This window comes from Balaenoptera ricei, chromosome 20 (genome assembly GCF_028023285.1).
Source record: "Balaenoptera ricei isolate mBalRic1 chromosome 20, mBalRic1.hap2, whole genome shotgun sequence".
Taxonomy (NCBI): domain Eukaryota; kingdom Metazoa; phylum Chordata; class Mammalia; order Artiodactyla; family Balaenopteridae; genus Balaenoptera; species Balaenoptera ricei.
In genome coordinates this window covers 44,706,657-44,731,845 of record NC_082658.1, presented here as the reverse complement: position 1 = coordinate 44,731,845, position 25,189 = coordinate 44,706,657, and the positions used below count along the sequence as shown (strand labels likewise).

The 25,189-nt window shown below is 44.6% G+C and overlaps 1 protein-coding gene across 1 annotated transcript in view; it reads right to left on the bottom strand.

Annotated features, from left to right (window-relative positions):
* Positions 1 to 25,189, bottom strand: part of ASIC2 (acid sensing ion channel subunit 2) — a 1,027,155-nt gene that overhangs the window by 516,283 nt on the left and 485,683 nt on the right. The window lies entirely within an intron of this gene.

Sequence of the window (25,189 nt, the reverse complement as noted above, 5' to 3'; positions counted from 1 at the left end):
TTAGCTCTTGGCTGCTTTCGCCAGCAGGAATCTAGGGTTTTCTTCTACTGTTGCCATTCGGAGAACCAAATCCTGCATGTGGCTGCAGACAGGTAGCCCTCATCCTGGCACCATAATATTCTTTAACAGATTAGACAGCTAAGGTCCAAATCAGGGATATTAGGCCCGACACCGGAACTACCAGCGCCCAGCAGAAGGTCATGCCTTACCCTGGGAGCGATGCTGCTCTAGCCGCCTGACAGGCAAGGCAGGGCTGATGTGGGCACGGAAGCATCTCACTGTCACGCGGCGCTAAAATGAACTGGATCAGGCGCCGCGCTCCAAAACACGGAGTCGCGCCGCCTTGTTTCTGCCTGCCTTTTTCTCTCATTTTAAAGCCAGCGTCCCTATGGCCAAGTCAGCAGTCCAATTAACTGAGGTTTTTTGAAAAAAGCCTCAAAATTTAAAAAAAACCTAAAAATCTCGATTCGGGAGACCCGCCCTGCCTCATTAATCCACTGGTCGGTTTGCAATGGATCAGGTTGAAGATGGCTTCCCCACCATCTCCAGGACGTTTCTAGGATGCTGATTTAAGGAGATCGAGCCCTCAATCCTAGAGAAAACGGTCTCTGCCAGCGGCACCAGCATAGTCTCTGGGTTGGTGGAAAGTGACAAAAAGTACAAAATTCCGCTTGGGTCTCCTGGATTTCTTTTCTTCGTTATTTGGTGTCTTCCTGCAAACAGGAATATCCCAGGGTTGAGAAGGGCATTTATGGCTCTGAGGGGCAGAGTGAAATGACACAGCCTACCAGCCACACCTCGATGTGCCAGCAAGCCACCCCGGCCTTCGTCCCTGGCCTGCCCTTCACTCTGACTCTGCAGGCACGCTCTCTCTGTCTCTCTGTCTCTGTCTCGTTAATAATAACCAGTTTCTCTACCACATGAGCTGCCACCCTCCTCAGGCTGGGAACCTCTTCTGCCTCCATTATTTTGTTTGGGTATGAGATGATTACAGAGTCAGAACAGATATTTGAACGCCCATTTTACAGGTGGACAAACTGAAATTCCGTGAGGACATAACAGTTAGTGGGAGGCAGAGCTGTGATTTGAAAGCAGAGCTTCTGCCTCCACACCTATGCATGTCTTTGTACGGGGGGCCATCTCTGCACTTCCTGAGCCCTCTCTTTCTTGGTGCCTTTGTCTCTGCCGTTGTCTGGAATGGTCCTTAGAGTGGAGTGGGCACTTAGGCTGCTTCCCAGCATTCGTGCATGTCCCCATCCTCCTTCCCAAGAGAACCTGAACTGCTTCAGACATCCATCCTTCCCCGACAAAGATACCTGTTTCAGAGGGACATGACCCTCATCCCTAGATTGATCTAAGGGTAATCCCATTCCCCTTGACAATGGGAAGGGTCATGTGACCCAATTCTGGCCAATGAGAGAGCAGGCAGAAACTTTGGGAGTTTCTGGAAAAAAATCTCTCCTCTCTTCTAAGGGAGTCACAGGAAGAGAGGTTCCTCTTCCTCTTCTGGATATTGTCCTGTCCATGCACGATACCCAGGACTGCTGCAGACACCTTGCTGCCAGGCTGAAGAAGACAGCAGCACGGAGGACTGCCTATCCCTGGGCAGAGAGAGGACTAGAGCCTGGGTCCTGGTGGTGTGATGAGTGCTGACGGTCGTAACCCTGGGCTCAGCTCAACTCTGGACTTCCTGTTCTATGAACTCTGGAGGGTCCTTACTGTTTATGCCAGTGGGGGCTTTTTCTCTCTTGTAGCCAGGAGTGTCCTTACTGCCTGGGGTCATCCTGCCCTCCCCCCTTATACTTGTGGGTAAACTGAGGCCATCCTCACCCAGGGCTCACTTCCTTTATGCCTCTCTGCCACTCAGCCAGGAGCCTTATAGGTTACACAAAAAGAGGAACTCAGAATAGAGAATGTCTGGGAGCTCTGCCTAGCTCAGGACAAATACTTGGGAGACTTAAAACAATTCCTATTTTGTGTTTAGTTTTAGGATTACTTGTGTTTGGGGTGACATATATATATAGTACTGGTCAGCCTTGGGGTGTGGTGGGTCCCACTTCCCTTACTAAAGGAACTACCCTGTCCACGGTCCCTGCAGGGGGCAGGGCCACCAAGCAGCCTTGTTCATGCCACGTGACCTTCTTCCCAACCAGGCCACGGCTAACTGAATCAGGCAGGAACATCTGACTCAAGAGAGAAGCATCCTGGCTGCCAGCCGGCCTTTAAAGCGCGGCCTCTTTTAACAGAGAAAACAGGAGTCAACCAAATTTCTTTTCACCTGAGGAATTTGAACAAAAGACAGAGAACGAAGTCATCAACCAGTAGAGGGACCGACAAAACCAGTAGACATCAACCAGTAGCGTGGCCTCTTTTAACAGAGAAAACAGGAGTCAATCAAATTTCTTTTCATCTGAGGAATTTGAACTAAAGACACAGAACGAAGTCATCGACCCATAGAGGGACCGACATAAACAGAGCCGGGAGGGGGCGTGGGCAGCTGGGAAATTACATGTGACGTTATTGCAAGGTTTGCAAACTCTTGTGAGCCACCTTGAGCCCCAAACTCTTTCAGCTTCAGGCTCAGTGACCTCTCTCTCCAGGAGTCCCTTTACCATTCCTCACAATAATCTCCCACGATGTGAGATGCCATCTCGCAGCTGGAGACCTGGTCCCCGGCATGGTGCACAGGGCCCTCCATGATCCGCCCTGCCTAACATCCCACTACTCTCTCGTGGGTGTGCATGAGCCTTATAACTGAATTGTCTCCACTCCCATAGATGTGCCATGTCCTTCCACATCTTTCTGTCTCGGTTTGTATACTCCCTCTGCTTGGAATGTCCTGTTCTTCATCCACCTGGTCAGATCATATTCCTCTTCCAGAACCCAACCCCAGCAGATATGTGTACTCATTCCCTGGTGTTTCTCTTGTATGCATTCATTCAAACATGATTTGTTTAGTACCTACTGTGTGCACTACATCATTCCTATGGAAAAAAAAAAGTTGGATAAGCAGAGAGCAGTGGGGCTGGAGGGATGGCTACTTCAGCAAGAACGTCAGGGAAGGCATCTCTGAGCAGAGTCTGTGTGTGGTGAGAGAGTGACCTTACGCAGGTCTAGGGAAGAGTGAGTCTGGCAGAGGGAACAGCAAAGGCAAAACCCTGGGGATGGGAATAAGTCTGGTGGGGGAGAAAGTAAGTGTGGAGGGTAGTGAATGAGGGCCAGAGCAATGGTTAAAAAATGGGCAGGGGTGAAATAATGGAGAGTTTGGTAGCCTTGGTGGACCACTGCAAAGAATCTGGATTTGGGTCTAAGCATGAAGCTCTAGTTGGGTGGGGTGGGGTGCTGAGAGGAGTAGCTGCCATAATCTGATTTGCATTTTGAAAAGGTTGATCTGGCTGCTGGGCTGTGGGAAGGTGAGCATGGAAACAACATTCCAGGCAGAGATGATGGTGTCTAAGGAATGGCAGGACTCGGGTTTCCTTTGGCGGAAGAGCCAACAGGACTTGTTGATGGATTAGATGCGGGGAGGAGGGGAGGGAAACAGTGGAACTGAATTTCAGACTTGTGCCTGAGCAATTTGGTGACTGGAGGTACCATTTACCTAGATGGAAACAAATGGAGGAATAGTTTGGGGGTGGAAATCAGGAGTTGGGTTTGGACCTGGCACTTATCAACCATGTCGTTAAGACTTTGTTACAAATCTCAGACGCCTTGAGGAGAGGGAGGGTCTATGCATTTTTTCACTTCTGTCTCCCTCATTCTACTTAACCATAGGTCCTTACAAATAATAGATGCTTAGTCCATTGTTGATGAATGCTTTGATTTTCAGAGTCCTTATTCCTGAAAAGTGCAAATGGTACCCATATATCCTTCCTTTCATTAGCTCACTTAATAACCACCAAGCTATTTCATTTTCATTTTGATGACTCTTCAAGTAGCAGTGACCATCACTCTTTGGTTCCAAGTCTGTCTGACCTCCCCCCTTGCCCATCCCTTCCATCAGTCCTTTCACAGTCAAACAAAATCCAAATGGGTACCAGGGGAGCCCTCAAGTTAAAGACTCACTTCAGTAGGCTCTCTATTAGCGTGTCTTGGTTCAGGGACGTGTTATGGGCGGCCCACTGGGCTGTGCCAAAGTGGCCAATCAATCACCACCCAGACACTGAGCACCTTCTATAATAAGCCCTCGCATCTGCTTAGAACTTTGTAGCTTACAAAGCATTTTTATATATCCTCTCATGGGACTTGTGCAACCAACCTCTGAATCGACAGGGCAGGTCTCCAGATATTAAATTTCCTATTTCACTTCAATTTCCATAACTTGTAACCAAGGGTCTTAACTAAGCCTATTCCCTCTGCCTGAAGTTTCCTTGCCCTTCTTTTTGGCCTAGGAAACTTCCACTTAACCTTCCAGAATAAACTTAAATAATGACACTTTCCCCAACCCTCAGGCAGAGTTAATCACTCATCCCTTCCTCCTCTGTGTTACTTGGGTCAGGTGCCTACCTTTTTAGTTATTGTGCTGTAATACATTACATCAAATGTATAGTACATGTATAAGTACCTGTCTCCCTAATAGATAATATTCTCCTTAAGGAGAAGGTATGTATCTCATTCATCTTGGGTTCCAATGCCTGATATATTCTCCCACACATAATTAGCAATCAATAAATGAAGGACCATATGGATATTTTTAAAGCTGGAGGTCATAAAATGGGGGACTGTGCATATTTGGTAAGGAATATGGACCTCAGCCTGTAGGCATAAAAGATCCAAGGGAAGCTTGATTTATAACACGAAAGGCAGATGGCAGGCTCGTTTCATAGAATTTATTTCCCTGAAAGCTGATGAGGTCTGATTTATGTCTTCCCTTGAAGGTCGGGTTATGGACTGTTCAACTCACTCCTCTCTAACAGTGGCTTTCGTGAGGATGGGATGGTGGGGATGGTGTCAGTTATACACAGCTTGTTTGTTTGTCCCATCCAGGGAACTTCAAGGAAATTTCTTTTCAATGCATCAAACTTTCATTGAGCATTTATAGTACTATGTGCCTGGCATTGTATTCAATGTGACAATAAGGCAAGGTGGTTGGAAGCCCCCTTTGCCAAAACTGGGGCCTGTGAGGCATGCACAAACAAGTGTGACATATCTGGGTTCCCCATCTTGCAGCCTTCATCCTATGCCACGGTGATCTGCTCCCAGAAGAGCTAGAGCCTGGCTGTGATCAATGAGCTCCTGCCACCCTCACGACACATTCTCCTGAACCATTTCACCAGTACTCAGGTGAGCCCACAGTACCGGGCTGATGGGATGGGCCCCAGGGAGTGGGGCAGTGGAGGGCAGCAGCACTGATGGATGTAAGTGTCAAAGCTACTCACTAGAGGACTTAATTGACTTCCGCAGGCTCTTCTTTCTGCCACATCGTCATCCATTCCTCCATCTACCCATGTGCCTATCCATGCATGCATCCATTCATTTAGTCATTCATATACTCATTCAGATCTTTATCTTTAAAGTGCATATCTGTATGTCTTCATTGTTACGTATTCAACTACCCATCCATTCATGCACCCATCAAGTCATTTCTTTCATCCATATCTTTATGTTTAAAGCATACATCTGCCTGTCCTAACTGATGTGTATCCATCCATCCATCCATCCATCCATCCAACCATGCACTGACTCATTTAAATCTTTATTTTTAAAGCACATATCATTTCTTTGCTCAAAAATTCTGAATGGCTTTCACATGCCACAACCTAGAAGCAAAGTTCCTTCTCTTACTTAGCGTTCACAGTTAGCCCTTATTTTCTGATCCTATCTACATGAGCTCTCCCTTAGCCAATGGGTCTGCCCGTCTTCCCCTGGAAAGCTGGATCTTGCCTCCTCTCCTTCTCTCCCGCCATCTTCGTTTTTCCTAAGTGTCCCCCTCATCACTCCTATCCACTTCTTGTTCGTTGCAGTCCAACTCTTCATTCACTCAAATCTTCACCCCCTTAGGCGACCGTACACTTTATTCCTGCACTATTTGTCTCCTAGGTGACCCATCCCTTCCCTGAACTCCTAATGCTCTCAGCATCTGACCCACCCTCTGGGTACTAGGCTCTTGTGTCCTTGTATTGATCTTTCTGTACATGTGACCTTTCTCCTGAGAGACCTACCTTTGCTCAGTGCTACTGAAGGCTACTTCCTTTGCCTCTGTCTCACCTAGGCCTGAGCCCATCAGGACTCGGAGAGAGGAGTTAGGAATGAGACTTGCTCCTTCAAGCCTTGTGCCCACTGTTCCAGGCCTGAGTCCTGGACACCTGTGAGGCTCTGACCTGAAGCCTCCATTCTCAGACCATCGGTGCCTACATACAAGGACAGTGTAGGGTGGGGCTCACTTAGAAGCCTGCTTGGCCTTGACACTTGTGTCACTATTCCCGGCCCCAGCATTGGGATGAAACCCGTCTCTCTTACCGCAGATCTGATGAGCTCTTTCTGTGAACTGACTGGTCCCAGAGAACCACCATCTGCCACTGCGTGTGTATCTTTGAGCGTTACCTTCTGTGTTACTTATTGCAGCATAACCACCTAGAAACTTATTGTTTCTCATCATTCTGTGGGGAGCCTGGGTGGTTCTTCTGCTGGCCTTGTCCAGCTGAACGTAGGTGACTACAGGCCATGTTGGGGCATCTGGGATGGCTCCACCCATGTGTCTGGGGTCTCAGTTGGGTGACCGGAATGGCCTCTCATCCTCCACGTGGGCTTTCTCTCTCCACTGTGGCCGCTTGTCCTTGAGGATGCCAGACGGGGTTTCTTCAGAACATGACAATCTCAAGCTTTCAGGAGTGTCAAAACAGAAATTGCCTGACTTCTCCAGGCCTTGGCTCTGGCATTCACCCAGTATCCCTTCCACCACATTCTATTGGTCAAAGCAAGTCACGAGGCCAGCCCAGATTCAAGGGGTGGGGAAAGGGATTTCACTTCTTTATGGGAGAAGTTCTAAAATATTGGGCCAGGTTTTTCAATCTATCCACCTCACCTACCCTGTCCAACCCACCAACTTGGTCTCCCCTGGGTAGTACACTGTTCCAGTAAGCCTGAGTGCCCCACTTTTGGGAGGTGGTTTACGGCACCTCAGGCCCATCCCTCCAGCTAGATCATCTGGAGTATCTTCCTGTTATGAAATCCCCAACCAGAGTGTATGGTCCAGGAAGGCAGGGATTGTGTTGAGGCCCCAGTCACTATCTACATACTTTCCTATTGCATATTTTTTCTAGCAGTTAACACTATCTAAGCTCTGCCTTTTGTTGTTGTTTGTTGTTTTGTTTACTTGTGCATTGCTCGCCTCTTCCATCCCAATGAGACCTTCATGTAGGATTTTGCTTTCTCACTGATAAATTACCAGCCCCTGGGCATACTTATCACATAGTAGGTGCTCAGTAAATATTTGTTGAATGAATGAAAGCCTCCTGAAGACTGTGATCGGGCCTTAAATCCATTCATCGCCCCTCTCCCAGCCCCTGTCAGTAGAAGATGCCCATACACGTCTGTTCTTTGAGGATAATTCATTAATTTTTCATACATAGTATGAAATGTTTTGAAGGTTACAGAGAACCTCTTTATGCCCATTTTATAAATGCTTCTAAGAGTCTTCCACATGTCCTGAGAGGGTTCTGGTCCTTGAAAATGAATAATTTCCTTGGCAAGACAAAACTTGAACATATGGAAGACAAGAAGATGCTGTCTGCTTTGTTCAAATTCCTTCAAATGAACTTAGCCACCCTGATGTGCCCTGGGTGGAAATGAAAAATGAAAAGTAAAAACCCCAGATCTTGATGCTGACTATGGGAATGACCTTGGATCCTGAATCTTAGTTCTTCCAGAGAGATAAATTTGCCTTCAAAGTCTGAAACTGAGGACTTCCAAAAACACGCAGATACCAGTGTTCAGAGGGGCCAGATGAGTCATCATGAAGGTGAAGTATGGGCTTCATGGCACGTGTTTGCATGGAAAAGCCATGGTCACATAAGGGATCTAGAGTAAGAGGGACAGCAGATTCTGTTCCTCGACACCCCTCTCCCAGATATCTGCTCCAACCTGGGTTAAATGGGGACACTAGATTATTTATGAGACCCTGATACTTTCTGTGGCATTTCATTTGATTTCATATTATAAATATACAAAAAATATAGGGAATAAGAGAACAAACACCCACTACTCAGCCTAGGAAATGGAACATTATAAATAGAACAGAATCCCTCTGTGACTCTCCTTCCCCAGCGATAAGCACCATCCTGAAACGGATATTGGTATTCCCGTGCTAGATTTTGTGTTTCTATTACATGTGTCACGGTAAACATCAGCTATGTCAACAGTTTGGCTTTCCAGTTTTAAAGCTTTACTTAAGCATAAATACTGTCTTTAGGAGCCATTGTAACTTTTCCTTTCCTCACGTTTTGTTGGTACACTGTTTATTTCATCATCTACCCCCCTTTGATGGACTGCTGTTTCTAAGCTTTCACTACTAGAATGCTGCCATTAACTTTCCTGCTCACACTTTTCTCCCTGCACCTGCAGCAGGAGCTCTCCAGGGTGGAATTTCTCCCTTTGGTTCTGTGTATCTTCAATCTATTTAGGTATTGCCAAATTGTTCTCCAAAGTGGTTGTACCTGCATTAGCATGAGTTCCCATTGCTCTATAATCCAACCAGCACTTGGTACTCTCAGACTTTTGTGATTCCTGTTCATTTGATGGTGGAAAGCAGTGCCTTATTCTTGCTTTAAATTGCATTCTTTCCCCTGATGACCAGTGAGGCAGGGTGTAGTTTCATGCTTATTGACCATTTGTGTTTTTACTTCTTTATCTTACCTCTCCAGATCATTTGTCCGTTTTCCTATTGAATTGTTGATCTTTCTTCATGTTGATTGATAGCAGGGTTTCTTAACAGCAGCACTATTGACATTTTGGACTGGATGATTTTTTCTTGTCGGGGACTATCCTGGATTGTAGAATCTTCAGCAGCGTCCCTGGCCTCTTCTCACTAGGTGCCAGCAGTTAAATCCTTCCCTCCCATCCCAGTTGTGACAAGTGTGTCTCCAGGTTATTCCCAAACTGCCCTCTGTTGAGAGTCACTGATTTGTAGGAACACTTTATTTTTCACAGACACTAATCCATTGTCAGTTATCCAGATTGCATATATCTTCACAAAGATATTCTGGGATGGTCAACAGAACTGGTTCTTCTCTATTTCAGAAGCTTTGCTTTAGAGGAGGGAAGAAAGAACAGTCTATGTATTGTGTCCAGAGTGCTAGTTTGGGTGCTCTCTCTCTTCCCATCTTTGTTTCAAATTTACAAGGTATGTGTTAATATTTCTATTTCACAGATGAGGAAACTGAGTCTAGTAGTTTGTCCAAGGGCACTTGGCCAATTGGAAATGGAAACATGGTATGGATTCAGGCTGCTTCGATAGACTAGAAAGAATGTGGATTTTAGTCCTAGTTCTGTCACTGGTTGGTTATATGACCAGGCATTTCCTCCATGCATGTCAGTTTCTTCATATGATGAAAAAGAGGCTGCACACAGAGCTTCGTATGCCAGACCATTCTACCAACAGAGCATCATGGTTGAGAGCAGAATCTGAAGACAGGGCTGCCATGGTTGGGACCTGGTGTTACCACCACCTAGTGGGTGATTTATCACTGTTCCCCTCTATGCCTGAAGATGGAGATTCAGATAGCACCAAACTCCCAGGGCTTCTGTGATGATTCGATGAGATAATTCATGTAAAGTACGTAACACAGTGAAAGATCCATAAATGCCGTAGGATGTCATTACAATTCTACAAATAGGTGGATTGGGAAAGAGTCTGGATTGGGAAGCCCTGTGAAATGCAGATTATGATATAAAAAAAAAACCCCAACATTTCACTACCTTTAGATACAAATAATAATACTCAGGAAGAGTTTTGTCAGTAGGCAACCCTCCTAATTGAAAGGTGAAGAAAGAATCTTGATGGTAAGCTTACAGTTTGTACAGTGATGGCACTTTGAAAAGGGGTTCAAGCCTACCTTTGGCTTGCCCCCTCTCCTAAGAGAATCTCACATTCCCTGTCTCATCTGCTGGCAGCACTTGGCAGCTGGACAGTGCTAACTGCAAAAACTCTACAAAAATAAATTTAACCCAGGGGCTCCCAGGGATCACAGGGTCTGAATGGGGCTCTAAATTCACACCTGCCTTGCTTTTTTCCATAAAAGCTGTATTTGAAATGAGGGAGTCAAGCTGCTTCAGGCTCAGTAGACTCATGGGGAGAGGGGCAGGCCACCAGTAAGCAGGGTCCCCCTTCAAAGAGGGAGGGGAGGGGCTCTTTAAACATGCATGCCGAGAGAGTAGGGGCTGCCATACTAATGGCTCTGCAGACTCAGAGAGGGACTGCCTGCCAAGTGCGCCAGTAATTAGTTGTTAACACATGGAAATAAAAGCCGATTTAGAAACAGAGCCCATCATTTATTTATAGCAATCCAACGCGAGTATTTTTTTAAATAAGAAAAAAAAAAAAACCTGGACATAGTTCCTAGTCAAAACCAAACCATCCAAGGCGCTCCAAACTCACCTCCTCACTCACTCGCCTTCTCTCTCACCTCCTCCTAGAAGTCCACCTAGACTGACCTGTTTGAGGAATGCACCCTTCAACTTTCAGGCTCTCATTCTGCCCCAAGCTGTTGTGCACGCGAGGCTACCACTGGATCATGTTCTCTGATCCCTTGCACGTGTACCTGTGTGCGTCTTTGATGAATGGAAAGAGCCCAGGCTTTAGAGAGAACCCAGCTCAAATCCCGGTTCTAGCACTATACAGCCATGCGGCCTCAGGCAAGCCACTGTCTGCCCGAAGTGCGAACAGGCCCACTCCTTCCCCTGCAGCCCCCTAGGGGTTTAGCTCAGGCTCATGGGAAAACCAGGCTGGCCTCTACTGATGCCCATGGGCAAGTGTGCCGAGCACCAAGGCCATCAGGCTCGGGGAGGCCATACAGGGCACACTGGAGCAGGCCACTGGCTTATTTTAAATACAGGTATTAAATATGCTGAGCTATATGGAGTCCACGGTATGTACCCATCATAGAGCAGGCACCCTTATTCCTTCACGGGCAAGGTTGACATCTTTCATTTCTTTCATTTCTTTTTCTTCTCAATTTCTGGCAGAAAAAGCAGGATGGCATAGACTGTGCAGACTCTGGAGACAGACTGCCTCACTTCAAATCCTGCTGTATTTTCAACCAGCTTTGTGACTTTGGGTGACTTATATAAGCTCATGGTGCCTCAGTTTCTTCAACGAGAAAATGGGAATGATAATGGCCCCTACATCACAGGATGCTCATGAGGGTTAAGTGAGCCCTGGGTAAGAAGTCAGTGCATTCCAGCGCTCTTGGTACTAGCAGTGGTGACATGGTGATGGATGGGGGAGGGGTGTTTATTACTCACTGCCCATAAGCACCATCCCCGGAGCTGCTGAGAAAGGAGAGGGCCCTTGCTTTTTGAGTTTGACAGACTCAAGCTGGGATTACATCAATTCGACCAGTGTGGTCCTGGGGAAGATAGAAACCTCTCTGGGCATCAGTTTCCTTCTCTATGAAACAGGGGGAAGAATAGTACCTACTCCCCAACAACCTGAGTGATCCTGGAAGCAGATTTTTCCCCCAGAGACACCAGGTAAGAGGCCAGGCTAGCTGATGCCTTGACTTCAGTCTTGTGAGACTCTAAACAAAGAGCCCAGCCAAGGCTGCTTGGGCTTCTGACCTACAGAACTGGAGGCTAATAAATGGGTGTAGTTTTAAGCCCTGAGTTTGTGGTAATTTGTTACAACAGAAAACTAACACAGTTTACAAAATAGAAGGCTGCCACCTGGAAGAGGGGTATCAATGGATCGTGAGCTCCTGGAAGGCAGAAACTGGGTGTTACTTATTGGGAGCCCACAGAACCTGGTATATAGTAGATACTCAATAAATATTTATAGACAAATGAATTAATGGATACATTTATTTGAAGATGAGCAAAAGATCAGACTCAGTCTATGAATAAGTAACTTTCCAAAAAGCTACAGGTTCTGGGATGTGCACAACCAAGAGGTAAGATAGCTGAGAAGTGAGTGTGTAAGAGCAAGAGTGATGTGTGGAACTTGGGGTTTAATCTCAGCTTAGTCTGTCAGCTGTGTGACCTTGGACAAGTTACTTAACCTCTCTGTGCCTTAGTTTTCCTATCCGCAAAATGAAGGTAATAATAGTAACAGCCTCATAGGTTGTCACAGGATTAAATAAGGGAGTACATATCAAGCTTGTCCATTGTAAGTATTCAATAAATATGTGGTATGATTTCACAGATAGAGTCAGAATCCTCTGAATTTAATCTTTGTTTTCTCAACAATGTGCTTGGTCTCCACCCCCGTCCCCCCCCCCATATACACTCCAAGACTTGTTTTTCTGCTCCTGTAAAATAAAGAGGTGAACCTTAAGAACATTCTCCAATTTTAAAACTTCCATCACTTTAGAGCATTGGACACTTAACTTTAATCTAGACAAATTCCCTTCCTTCTCACTACTGCTAGCTTTTCAAAGGGAAAGTCATCAGCAGACAAACTCACAATGACAGGGGCAGAGGGTGGGTTGTCTGGCTGGCACCCCACTTCCCAGATGGAGAGAGGATGGGGAAACGAGTGACTTCTGCAAGGCTAACTGAAAGAGCCAGTGCTGTAGGCCAGCAGTGGCTTGACCCACATCAGGCAAAGCTGCTTTTTCGATGGTCTCTAATTAGCTGAGCTGGGAAGAGAGGCTGCTAGCTTTGTTGTAGTTGTTTTTCTTTATTGGGTTCACAGTGCCTCAAATTCCATAACTCACAAACCAGAACTGGGGACAATCTAGTCTTAATTACACAGGGACAGATGATCTGCATTGCAAATTGTCCACAGCAAAGCTTGCTCCCAAATTATTGATGAGATTGTCACTTACCCTGCCTAAGTCCACTTTGGCAAGAATAGCTCTGTTTCTTACTGTGCAATAGACAGTCCAATATTAGGCCTATTCATGGGCGTCTGTTTCTCTGCTTCTCTGGTGTCTCACCACCTAGAAGACAAGTTCCTTCAGAGACGGCACCTGGCTATCAGTCTGTCAAACTGAGTTTGCTTTTATTCCCTAACCACAGCCTTCCTTCTACTATGGAAGAAGGGAGCTGACCCATCACGGCTATGTCCATATTCAACTCTAAGCCTCAGGAGTCAAGCTTCAGGACGGCGCCTGTCCAGTTTCAGCTGGGGCCTTGCATCAGTGTCAAGGACAAATCTCGACAGGAGAAACTCCCAAGGGATTGAGGACTGATTCTCTCAGAGATGTTCAGGTTTCCACATCCTCCTGTTGATTCCTGAACACACCCAGAATACTGTGAAGCCCAGAGCAGTGAACACGCCAGTGTTCAAGGGTGAGCACTCAAGCGGCTTGGGAAGCCCCATGTGAATCACGGAAATGACGCTCGCCTGACATCTGCCAGTTTTATTCAACCACAGCATGGACAATTGAGAACAAACTGCGTCTGATTTCTCTGTGTCTGGGAAAGGATCTTGACAAGACCTCATCCTGGGGCTGAGCTTGCAGGTAGGTCCCAGACAGGCATGTTCTGGACTCCTGGAGCAGGGGGTAGGCTCGGGCAAGCCTCTGCTTGAGTTCAGCTCAGCCAGAGCTGTGAACCTTTGGATTCTTTCCTGTTCCTTGCCCTGGTCCCCGAACCCTTGGCAAGGTGTAGGAATCTGTTTCCATAAAACCAATTTATTTTTCCATTTATTTGATTAATTGAAATTGCTGGTACTCTGGCCTCCAGGTCATAAACACTAGGTAATAAAACCCCCGTTACATCTGTCCAGTGCTTTAGTGTTCGCTAAGCGCTTTCACCTTCATCACCTGATGTGACCCTTTAGAACGGTCCCGCAAGGTAGGCAGGGAAGGGATTCCATTTGTCAGTTTAGAGAGAGGGAGGTGTGTGTTGCCAATGATTACAGGTAGTCCAGAGCCGAGCCGGGACTGAAGCTGGTTCTTATATTCTAAGTCCAGTTCTCTGGTCGGGTGACCAACCATCTGGTTTACCCAGGACTGCGGGGGTTCCCAGGATCTGGGACTTTTAGTTTTAAAACTGGGAAAGTCCAGGCAAACTGGGAGGAATTGGTCACCCTACTTCAGGACCCCACGCCGTCTCTCGTGATGAAGCCCTGTCTCTCCCACCAGGTTCAGCGGAGGGAGATGTCCTGTCACTTGGCACAGGTGAGGCAAATGTGGTGCCTGGACCAGTCTACTGGGCTGTGGCCAGAGAACAGTCACCTGCGACTGACAGATGATCCATCTGAGCCAGATCTTAGGTTGGGGGTGGATGGCTGTGTAGGGGCAGGTAGAAGAGCCTGGACATATGAGTGGCCCCTCCTGGTTGGGCTGCTCGTGAAGACAGTTCACAAGAGGAGGAATCTGAGAGCTTAATAAGGGTGCTGAGCCAGAGAAGGGCCACCAACAGGAACTGCCTGGCCAGAAGGACCCGAGACAGAGACACCAGTGGCCTAAAGGCAAAGATGGCGCAGAGGCACAAGGGGTTGATGGGCTAATAGAGGTGGGAGGGAGGGAAAGGGCAGAAAGAGGGGTGCATATGAGGTCGCCTCAGCCAGACAGGAGTCTTCTGGCCACCAGCGGCTCACTTTCATCCACATGCCCCCTAATTAGCTTCACTCTGGCCCAGATCCACCGCCAGGACCTCTGGCCCCGTTACTGAGCTGCCTTCCCCTGTAGCTTCAGGACCAGAATCTCAGGTCTTCGTTCCCTCTGCCTTACTTGTTAGCGTTTTGACTTTAGTAAGGTGAAGGGATTCGGATCTGATGGAGAAATCATTAAGCGAAACCGAGCCCAGAACAAAGCAACTGAGTGGGAAATCGTGAATACCGGCTGCACTTTTTCCTCCCCGCCCTGAGAAGGAGAAATACTGTGCCTGAGATCATCTCAGAGGCAGGCAGGGAGAGAGGGGCCCTCACCCTGGGCACCTGCACTAGGTGCGTGGAGATTGCCACCAGGCTGGCAAGAAAGGCCCAAGGGTTGGCGTGACTATGGGAAACTGTATAATGCTGGAGGGATTGTAAATAACACAACTGGAATCAGCAAACAGATGGGGTTTCCCACCTTTTTGGTGATGGCAACCATGTAGGATATTATAACCTGCCTTTTGGTTTTCTCTTCCGCCCGCTGGTCTTGATCTTTGATCTGATTTGTATTTTCCTTAGTCTTGATATCTTTAAGTCACATCTTTCTATTTTATTACATGTATGTCTTGAAAGCTGCCTCAAATCCTCTGACAAAGTGAGGAATCGATATACAACCTGACCAGCCCTTCCACGAATGTCTTCGTACAGGGTGTGCTGTCAGCCTATGTCACAGGGGAAGCAGAATGGCTGAGTATATCCCTCATCCATCCCCCGCCCCAGCCTGGAGGCCACTGTGAGCCACTTCTAGGTCCTGCCACCCTAATCTCAGGAGAACCCAGCAAGTGTGCAAAGCTCCTTATGAGCTGCCGAGGGGGAAGGAGGTCATTCACAGCGTTGGCTCACCAGGTAGCCCTGTCTCAGGCCTTATTAGATGTGGTTTCCTAAATATCTTCATAGACAAGCCAGTCTATCTTTTTGGAACATTCTCCCAGGTGCTTCTAAGTTCCCAGGTTCGCTTCCCTCAGCAAACCCAGGGGAACCCATTGTATCCACAACTAGAGTGAGTTAAGATACCCCTTAGAAAATTATTGGGCTGTTGAGAAGCTTCCCAACTGGCCTCTCTGCTCCAACTCTTATCTCCCCACAATCCACGTTAACACTCAGGTTGATCATTTTAAAGTGTAAATCATGACCCTACCATTCCCCTCTGCAGAATCCTACGTGGCCCTTGGCATAAAATCCATGTTTCCTCCCAAGCCTTCTGGGCCCTGCATGATCTGGCCCCTGCCTCCTTCTCTCTCTCTTGTTCATTCTTCCCCAGCTTCTGTGGGACTCCTGACTATGTCAAATTGAGTCCTGCCCTGGAATCCTTACATTTTCAGTTCCTGTGGCCTGTTACAGGATCTTCCTAGTTCTTCATTTTCAAGTTCCTTCTCATTCTTTAGGTCCTAAATGTCATCTTCCCAGAAACGCCTTCTCTCACCAACCCATTTAAACTGGGTCCATCCCACTGCTCTGCCCGAACTTAAAACTCTCCATCACATCATTTGACTTCCATCCCAGCATTTATCACAATCTGCGATTATCTTCTTTATTTATTCATTGGTTTTTTACACGTTTCCCTGAGCAGTGCATAATCTTCACAGGGCAGAGACCTGATATGTTTTGATCCCTGCTCTATGCCCAGCACCTAGAACTGTGGCTAGAACATGCAAGGTTCTTAATAAATATTTGTGAGATGAATGTATCCATGACTCAAAGCAGGAGTTGGCAAACTATGGTCTGTGGGCCAAATCTGGCCCGCTGCCTGTTTGTGTCAATAAAGGTTTATTGGAATGCAGCCTCATCATTTACATACCGTCTATGGCTATTCTGGTGCAACAGTGGCAGACACTGAATACTTGGGACAGAGATCATGTGTGGCCCATGAAGCTGAAAATATTTACTATCTGACCCTTTACAGAAAAAGTTTGCTGACTCCTGGCTCAAACCGTAAACCTAACAATAGCTTAATCCATAGGGACATTTAGTATTTCACTTGCCAAGAAACCAGAGACAGGATCAGTTTAGCGGCTGAATGATCACAGACTCATCAAAGACTCATGGTCTGGCTATTCTGCCCTCTGCTAGACAACGATACCTTCCCTCAAGGTCTCAGGATGGCTGCCACAGCCGTGAGCATATCCCTGTACATCAGAGCTCCATGGAGGAAGGGGTGTAATGAGAACAAAAGCTTGCTTTCTCCTTTCCCAGGGAGAAAAATCTCCCCCAAGGGTACCAATGGTTTTCTCCTTGTGTTTTATTGGCTGAAACTGGATCACGTGCTCACTGCTTGGCCAATCATTGGTAAAGGGGAAGAAGGCCACCATGACTGGCTGGAGACCAGTCATAATGCCTGTCTTGAGGTTGGGCACACTTCTTTTGGCAATCAGAGAGGAAGGGGGATACATGCCAACATGCATGAGTGAAGCATACCCCATTTCTTCACCCTGGAGATGGTTGTGACTAAAGACTGAAGTTTGTCCACTCTCTCCCTTGATAGAATCAGAAACAGATGGGCATATTATTACTCTTTTCGCTTTGCTGGCTTTCAGGTAGATCTTCTCTCTGGTCCCTGTCTACCATGTTCTCCCCACCAATCACCAGCCTTGATTGTAATAACTTCAGGCAAGCGGTTTCAGCTGACTTTATGACAATCCTACTTGATTCAGATTTTCCTAAGGAGACAGCCTGGTCTCATGATGAAGATTTGAGGGACACCCAAAGGGAATGTAAAACACTCCAAATTATATTCTCTACCTGCCAAGTCCAACGTTTTAAACTCAGTTACATAAAAGATATTTTGGCTTAATGCATTGTTCTCCAGAATGCCTTTGTTAAAATGGATGAGACTCTCAAAAGGCCATGCGTGGTGAGTTTATGACTTAATCCCAAAGGTGTGAGGTCATACATCATCTTGGATGGCAGAAATACTGACCTTGAGGGGATCAGGGAGCAGTGTTATAGTAGAAATAGCATGGCACCAGGAGCCAGCATTCCTGGATTCTAGTTCCTCCTTGTCTATTAATTTTCTAGGCACCTAGGAGCATTCACTTTCTCTCTGGACCTTACCTTCCTCAACCATTCCATGAAAGGGTTGGATTCAGTTATGTTTGGGAGCACTTTTCAGCTGGTTAGAATGGATCAGCCGTGTACTCTATACAGTTCCGTACCTACATTCCTGCATTCATTCACTCATCATTCCGTGAGCCACTGTTTCGGTCCATATTCATTCAGTACCTCCATATGCCAGGAATTCTGCTAGATGCTGGGACGTTAGCAGTCCCTGCTCTCATGGAGCTTACTGTCCAGTGAGGAAGACAGAAAATGTACATAAGTACATATGACACTGTGTGACAAGTGTGATGATAGGAGAGATGCCAGCTCATTGCAAACTCATGGCAGTTCAGGGCAGGGAGAGCAGATGTTACCTGGTACAACAGGTCAAGGTGGCTTTCCAGAGATGGTGAGGTCTACATTAAGACCTGAAGGAGGAATCTGAGTTAACCAAACCACAGAGAAGGAAAAGGAGAAGAATTTCCCTGGTAGGAGTATCAGTACATGTTAAGAACTTAATAACTATTTATTCCATATCTGAGGTTCAGTTTTTTTCCAATTAATCCACTAGCTATTGCTTATTTAAAATCATGGTGGAAAGAACAATCAGATAAGTTTTTATTTTTATCTTATGTTTTTTAACATCTCTATTGGAGTATAATTGCTTTACAGTGTTGTGTTAGTTTCTGCTGTATAACAAAGTGAATCAGCTATACGTATACATATATCCCCATATCCCCTCCCTCCCTCTTGCATCTCCCTCCCACCCTCCCGATCCCACCCCTCTAGGTGGGCATAAAGCACCGAGCTGCTCTCCCTGTGCTATGCGGCTGCTTCCCACTAGCATCTATTTTGCATTTGGTATAGTATTTATGTCCATGCCACTCTCTCACTTCGTCCCAGCTTACCCTTCCCCCTCCCCATGTCCTCAAGTCCATTCTCTACTTCTGTGTCTTTATTCCTGTCTTGTCCCTAGGTTCTTCAGAACATTTTTTTTTTCTTTTTTAGATTCCATATATATGTGTTAGCATACGGTATTTGTTTTTCTCTTTCTGACCTACTTCACTCTGTATGACAGACTCTAGGTCCACTCACCTCACTACAAATAACTCAATTTCATTTCTTTTTATGGCTGAGTAATATTCCATTGTATATATGTGCCACATCTTCTTCATTCATTCATCTGTCGATGGACACTTCAGTTGCTTCCATGTCCTGGCTATTGTAAATAGAGCTGCAGTGAACACTGTGGTACATGACTCTTTTTGAATTACAGTTTTCTCAGGGTATATGCCCAGTAATGGGATTGCTGGGTCATATGGTAGTTCTATTTTTAGTTTTTCAAGGAACCTCCATACTGTTTTCCATAGTGGCTCTATCAATTTACATTCTCACCAACAGTGCAAGAGGGTTCCCTTTTCTCCACACTCTCTCCAGCATTTATTGTTTGTAGATTTTTTGTTGATGGCCATGCTGACCGGTGTGAGGTGATACCTCATTGTAGTTTTGATTTGCATTTCTCTAATGATTAGTGATGTTGAGCATCCTTTCATGTGTTTGTTGGCAATCTGTATATCTTCTATGGAGAAATGTCTATTTAGGTCTTCTGCCCATTTTTGGATTAGGTTGTTTGTTTTTTTAATATTGAGCTGCATGAGCTGCTTATAAATTTTGGAGATTAATCCTTTGTCAGTTGCTTCGTTAGCAGATATTTTCTCCCATTCTGAGGGTTGTCTTTTCATCTTGCTTATGGTTTCCTTTGCTGGGCAAAAGCTTTTAAGTTTCATTAGGTCCCATTTGTTTATTTTTGTTTTTACTTCCATTTCTCTAGGAGGTGGGTCAAAAAGGATCTTGCTGTGATTTATGTCATAGAGTGTTCTGCCTATGTTTTCCTCTAAGAGTTTTATAGTGTCTGGCCTTACATTTAGGTCTTTAATCCATTTTGAGTTTATTTTTGTGTATGGTGTTAGGGAGTGTTCTAATTTCATTCTTTTATATGTAGCTGTCCAGTTTTCCCAGCAGCACTTATTGAAGGGCTGTCTTTTCTCCATTGTATATTCTTGCCTACTTTATCAAAGATAAGGTGACCATAAGTGCGTGGGTTTATCTCTGGGCTTTGTATCCTGTTCCATTGATCTGTATTTCTGTTTTTGTGCTAGTACCATACTGTCTTGATTACTGTAGCTTTGTAGTATAGTCTGAAGTCAGGGCGCCTAATTCCTCCAGCTCTGTTTTTCTTTCTCAAGATTGCTTTGGCTCTTCGGGGTCTTTTGTGTTTCCATACAAATTGTGAAATTTTTTGTTCTAATTCTGTGAAAAATGCCATTGGTAGTTTGATATCTACCATGGTAAATATCTACCATGGTATATCTCTCCATCTGTTTGTGTCATCTTTAATTTCTTTCATCAGTGTCTTATACTTTTCTGCACACAGGCTTTTGTCTCCTTAGGTAGGTTTATTCCTAGGTATTTTATTCTTTTTGTTGCAATGGTAAATTGGACTATTTCCTTAATTTCTCTTTCAGATTTTCCATCATTAGTGTATAGGAATGTAAGAGATTTCTGTGCATTAATTTTGTATCCTGCTACTCTACCAAATTCATTGATTAGCTCTAGTAGTTTTCTGGTAGCATCCTTAGGATTCTCTAGATATAGTATCATGCCATCTGCAAACAGTGACAGTTTTACTTCTTCTTTTCCGATTTGGATTCCTTTTATTTCTTTTTCTTCTCTGATTGCTGTGGCTAAAACTTCCAAAACTATGTTGAATAGTAGTGGTGAGAATGGGCAACCTTGTCTTGTTCCTTAGTGGAACAAGATTTTAGTGGAAATGGTTTCAGTTTTTCACCATTGAGAACGATGTTGGCTGTGGGTTTGTCATATATGGCCTTTATTATGTTGAGGTAAGTTCCCTCTATGCCTACTTTCTGGAGGGTTTTATCATAACTGGGTGTTGAAGTTGTTGAAAGCTTTTTCTGCATCTATTGAGATGATCATATTGTTTTTTTCCTTCAATTTGTTAATATGGTGTATCACACTGATTGATGTCTGGATATTGAAGAATCCTTGCCTTCCTGGGATAAACCCCACTTGATCACGGTGTATGATCCTTTTAATGTGCTGTTGGATTCTGTTTGCTAGTATTTTGTTGAGGATTTTTGCATCTATGTTCATCAGTGATATTGGCCTGTAGTTTTCTTTTTTTGTGACATCTTTGTCTGGTTTTGGTATCAGGGTGATGGTGGCCTCGTAGAATGAGTTTGGGAGTGTTCCTCCCTCTGCGATATTTTGGAAGAGTTTTCAGAAGGATAGGTGTTAGCTCTTCTTTAAATGTTTGATAGAATTCACCTGTGAAACCGTCTGGCCCTGGGCTTTTGTTTGTTGAAATATTTTAAATCACAGTTTCAATTTCAGTGCTTGTGATTGGTCTGTTTATATTTTCTATTTCTTCCTGGTTCAGTCTCGGAAGGTTGTGCTTTTCTAAGAATTGGTCCATTTCTTCCAGGTTTTCCATTGTATTGGGATATAGTTGCTTGTAGTAATCTCTCATGATCCTTTGTATTTCTGCAGTGTCAGTTGTTACTTCTCCTTTTTCATTTCTAATTCTGTTGATTTGAGTCTTCTCCCTTTTTTTCTTGATGAGTCTGGCTAATGGTTTATCAATTTTGTTTGTCTTCTGAAAGAACCAGCTTTTAGTTTTATTGATCTTTGCTATTGTTTTCTTCATTTCTTTTTCATTTATTTCTGATCTGATCTTTATCATTTCTTTTCTTCTGAAACTTTGTGGTTTTTTTGTTCTTCTTTCTATGATTGCTTTAGGTGTAAGGTTAGGTTGTTTATTTGAGATTTTTCTTGTTTCTTGAGGTAGGATTGTATTGCTATATACCTCCCTCTTAGAACTGCTTGTGCTGCATCCCATAGGTTTTGGGTTGTCGTGTTTTCATTGTCATTTGTTTCTAGGTATTTTTTGATTTCCTCTTTGATTTCTTCAGTGATCTCTTGGTTATTTAGTAGTGTATTGTTTAGCCTCCATGTGTTTGTATCTTTTACAGTTTTTTTCCTGGAATTGATATCTAGTCTCATAGCGTCATGGTCAGAAGAGATACTTGATACAATTTGAATTTTCTTAAATTTACCAAGGCTTGACTTGTGACCTAAGATATGATCTATCCTGGAGAATGTTCCATGAGCACTTGAGAAGAAAGTGTATTCTGTTGTTTTTGGATGGAATACCCTATAAATATGAATTAAGTCCATCTTGTTTAATGTGTCATTTAAAGCTTGTGTTTCCTTATTTATTTTCATTTTGGATGATCTGTCCATTGGTGAAACTGGGTGTTAAAGTCCCCTACTATGATTGTGTTACTGTCGATTTCTCCTTTTATGGCTGTTAGCATTTGCCTTATGTATTGAGGTGCTCCTATGTTGGGTGCATAAATATTTACAATTGTTATATCTTCTTCTTGGATTGATCCCTTGATCACTATGTTGTGTCCTTCTTTTTCCTTGTAATAGTATTTATTTTAAAGTCTATTTTGTCTGATATGAAAATTGCTACTCCAGCTTTCTTTTTATTTCCATTTGCATGGAGTATCTTTTTCCATACCCTTCTTTCAGTCTGTATGTTTCCCTAGCTCTGAAGCTGGTCTTTTGTAGACAGCATATATATCGGTCTTGTTTTTGTATCCATTTAGCCAGTCTACTTCTTTTGGTTGGAGCATTTAATCCATTTACATTTAAGGTAATTATCAATATGTATGTTCCTAGTACCATTTTCTTAATTGTTTTGGGTTCGTTTTTGTAGGTCTTTTCCTTCTCTTGTGTTTCCTGCCTAGAGAAGTTCCTTTAGCATTTGTTATAAAGCTAGTTTGGTGGTGCTGAATTCTCTTAGCTTTTGCTTGCCTGTAAAGGTTATAATTTCTCTGTCGAATCTGAATGGGATCCTTGATGGGTAGAGTAATCTTGGTTGTAGGTTTTTCCCTTTCATCACTTTAAATATTTCCTGCCACTCCCTTCTGGCTTGCAGAGTTTCTGCTGAAAGATCAGCTGTTAACCTTATGGGGATTCCCTTGTATGTTATTTGTTGCTTTTCCCTTGCTGCTTTTAATATTTTTCTTTGTATTTAATTTTTGATAGTTTGATTAATATGTGTCTTGGCGTGTTTCTCCTTGGGTTTATCCTGTATGGGACTCTCTGCGCTTCCTGGACTTGATTGACTATTTCCTCTCCCATATTAGGGAAGTTTACAACTATAATCTCATCAAATATTTTTTCTTTCTTTTTCTCTTCTTCTTCTGGGACCCCTATAATTCGAATGTTGGTGTGTTTAATGTTGTCCCAGAGGTCTCTGAGACTGTCCTCAACTCTTTTCATTCTTTTTTCTTTATTCTGCTCTGCGGTAGTTATTTCCACTATTTTATCTTCCAGGTCACTTATCTGTCTTCTGCCTCAGTTATTCTGCTATTGATTCCTTCTAGAGAATTTTTAATTTCATTTATTGTGTTGTTCATCATTGTTTGTTTGCTCTTTAGTTCTTCTAGATCGTTGTTAAACGTTTCTTGTATTTTTTCTATTCTAATTCCAAGATTTTGGATCATCTTTACTATCATTACTCTGAATTCTTTTTCAGGTAGACTGCCTATTTCCTCTTCATTTGTTTGGTCTGGTGGGTTTTTACTTTGCTCCTTTATCTGCTGCATATTTCTCTGTCTTCTCATTTTGCTTAACTTACTGTGTTTGGGGTCTCCTTTTCACAGGCTGCAGGTTCGTAGTTCCCGTTGTTTTTGCTGTCTGCCTACAGTGGGTAAGGTTGGTTCAGTGGGTTGTGTAGGCTTCCTGGTGGAGGGGAGTGGTGCCTGTGTTCTGGTGATGAGGCTGGATCTTGTCTTTCTGGTGGGCAGGACTGCGTCTGGTGGTGTGTTTTGGGGTGCCTGTGACCTTATTATGATTTTAGGCAGCCTCTCTGCTAATGGGTGGGGTTGTGTTCCTGTCTTGCTAGTTGTTTGGCATGGGGTGTCCAGCACTGGAGCTTGCTGGACGTTGAATGGAGCTGGGTCTTAGCATTGAGGCAGAGATCTCTGGGAGAGCTCTCGCTGATTGATATCACGTGGGGCTGGGAAGTCTCTGGTGGTCCAATGTCCTGAACTCGGCTCTCCCACCTCAGGGGCTCTGGCCTGACACCTGGCCGGAGCCCCAAGACCCTGTCATCCACACGGCTGCTAGTGTTGGAAGGTCTCCTGCAGAGCCAGGGGGGGCTGTGGCTCACCATGGGGACAAGGACACTGGCAGCAGAAGTTTCTGCAGCTCAAATACATTTTGCCAAGAGCTTATTTATAGTATAGACACAAAATAGATGATCTGTGAACTGCCTGTGGTGAGAGTCACTTAAGAATCACAGACCTCGCTGGAGGGAACAGCGCGGGGACTCTGTGGGCTGAGACAGGCCTCCAGGGATTTCCGTTTTCATACCAGCTCTGCCCTCACAGCCTTGCCACAATGGGTCTGTTACCCTCAATCAGATAAGTTTTAAAAGAACCTGAACCAAGTTTATCAAACCAACCACCATTGTGATAGTAGATGATACCTGTTTCATTTATTTAAAACCTACGATATGCATTTCAAACATGCCATGTATATCAGCTCCATTAATTTAAGACAGAATTATCAAATTGTCACAATGTACCAGGTCTTTGGTTAGAGTCAGAGATATGAAGTGGAAGAGGGCATGGTCCATATTCTCCAGGAAATCACAGCTTAGTGTGGAGACAGTCAAGTGCACTAATAATCAAATGCACTACAGTAGGTCCCGGGCACACAGAGGATGCTGTTCCAATCAGGCTGGATCCAGGAAAGCTTTCTGTAGGCCATGAGCCCTGAACTGAATTAGTTTTCTTATTCATTCATTTATTCATCCATCCATCCAATCATTCATTCACTTATTTTTAAAATATGCATAACATAAAAGTCACATTTTAATCATTTTTAAGTGCACAATTCAGAGACATTACATCCATCCACAGTGCTGTGCAAGCATCACCGCTATCCATGTCCAGAAACCTCTCATCATCCCAAACAGAAACCCTGTGCCCATTAAGCAATATCTCCCCATCCCCCCTTCCTCCCAGTGCCTGGTAACCTCTACTCTGCTCTATCTCTGTGACCTTGCCTACTCTAGATACCTCATATAAGTGGAATCACACGATATTTGTTCTTTCATTTCACCCAGCACAATGTCTTTAAGACTCACCCACGTTGTAGCATAGATCGGTATTTCCTTCCTTTATAATGCTGAATAATATTCCACTCTATGGATATACCCCATTTTATTTATCCATTCGTCTTTGGTGGAAACCTGAGTTGTTTCCACCCTCTGATGAATAACACTGCTATGAATGT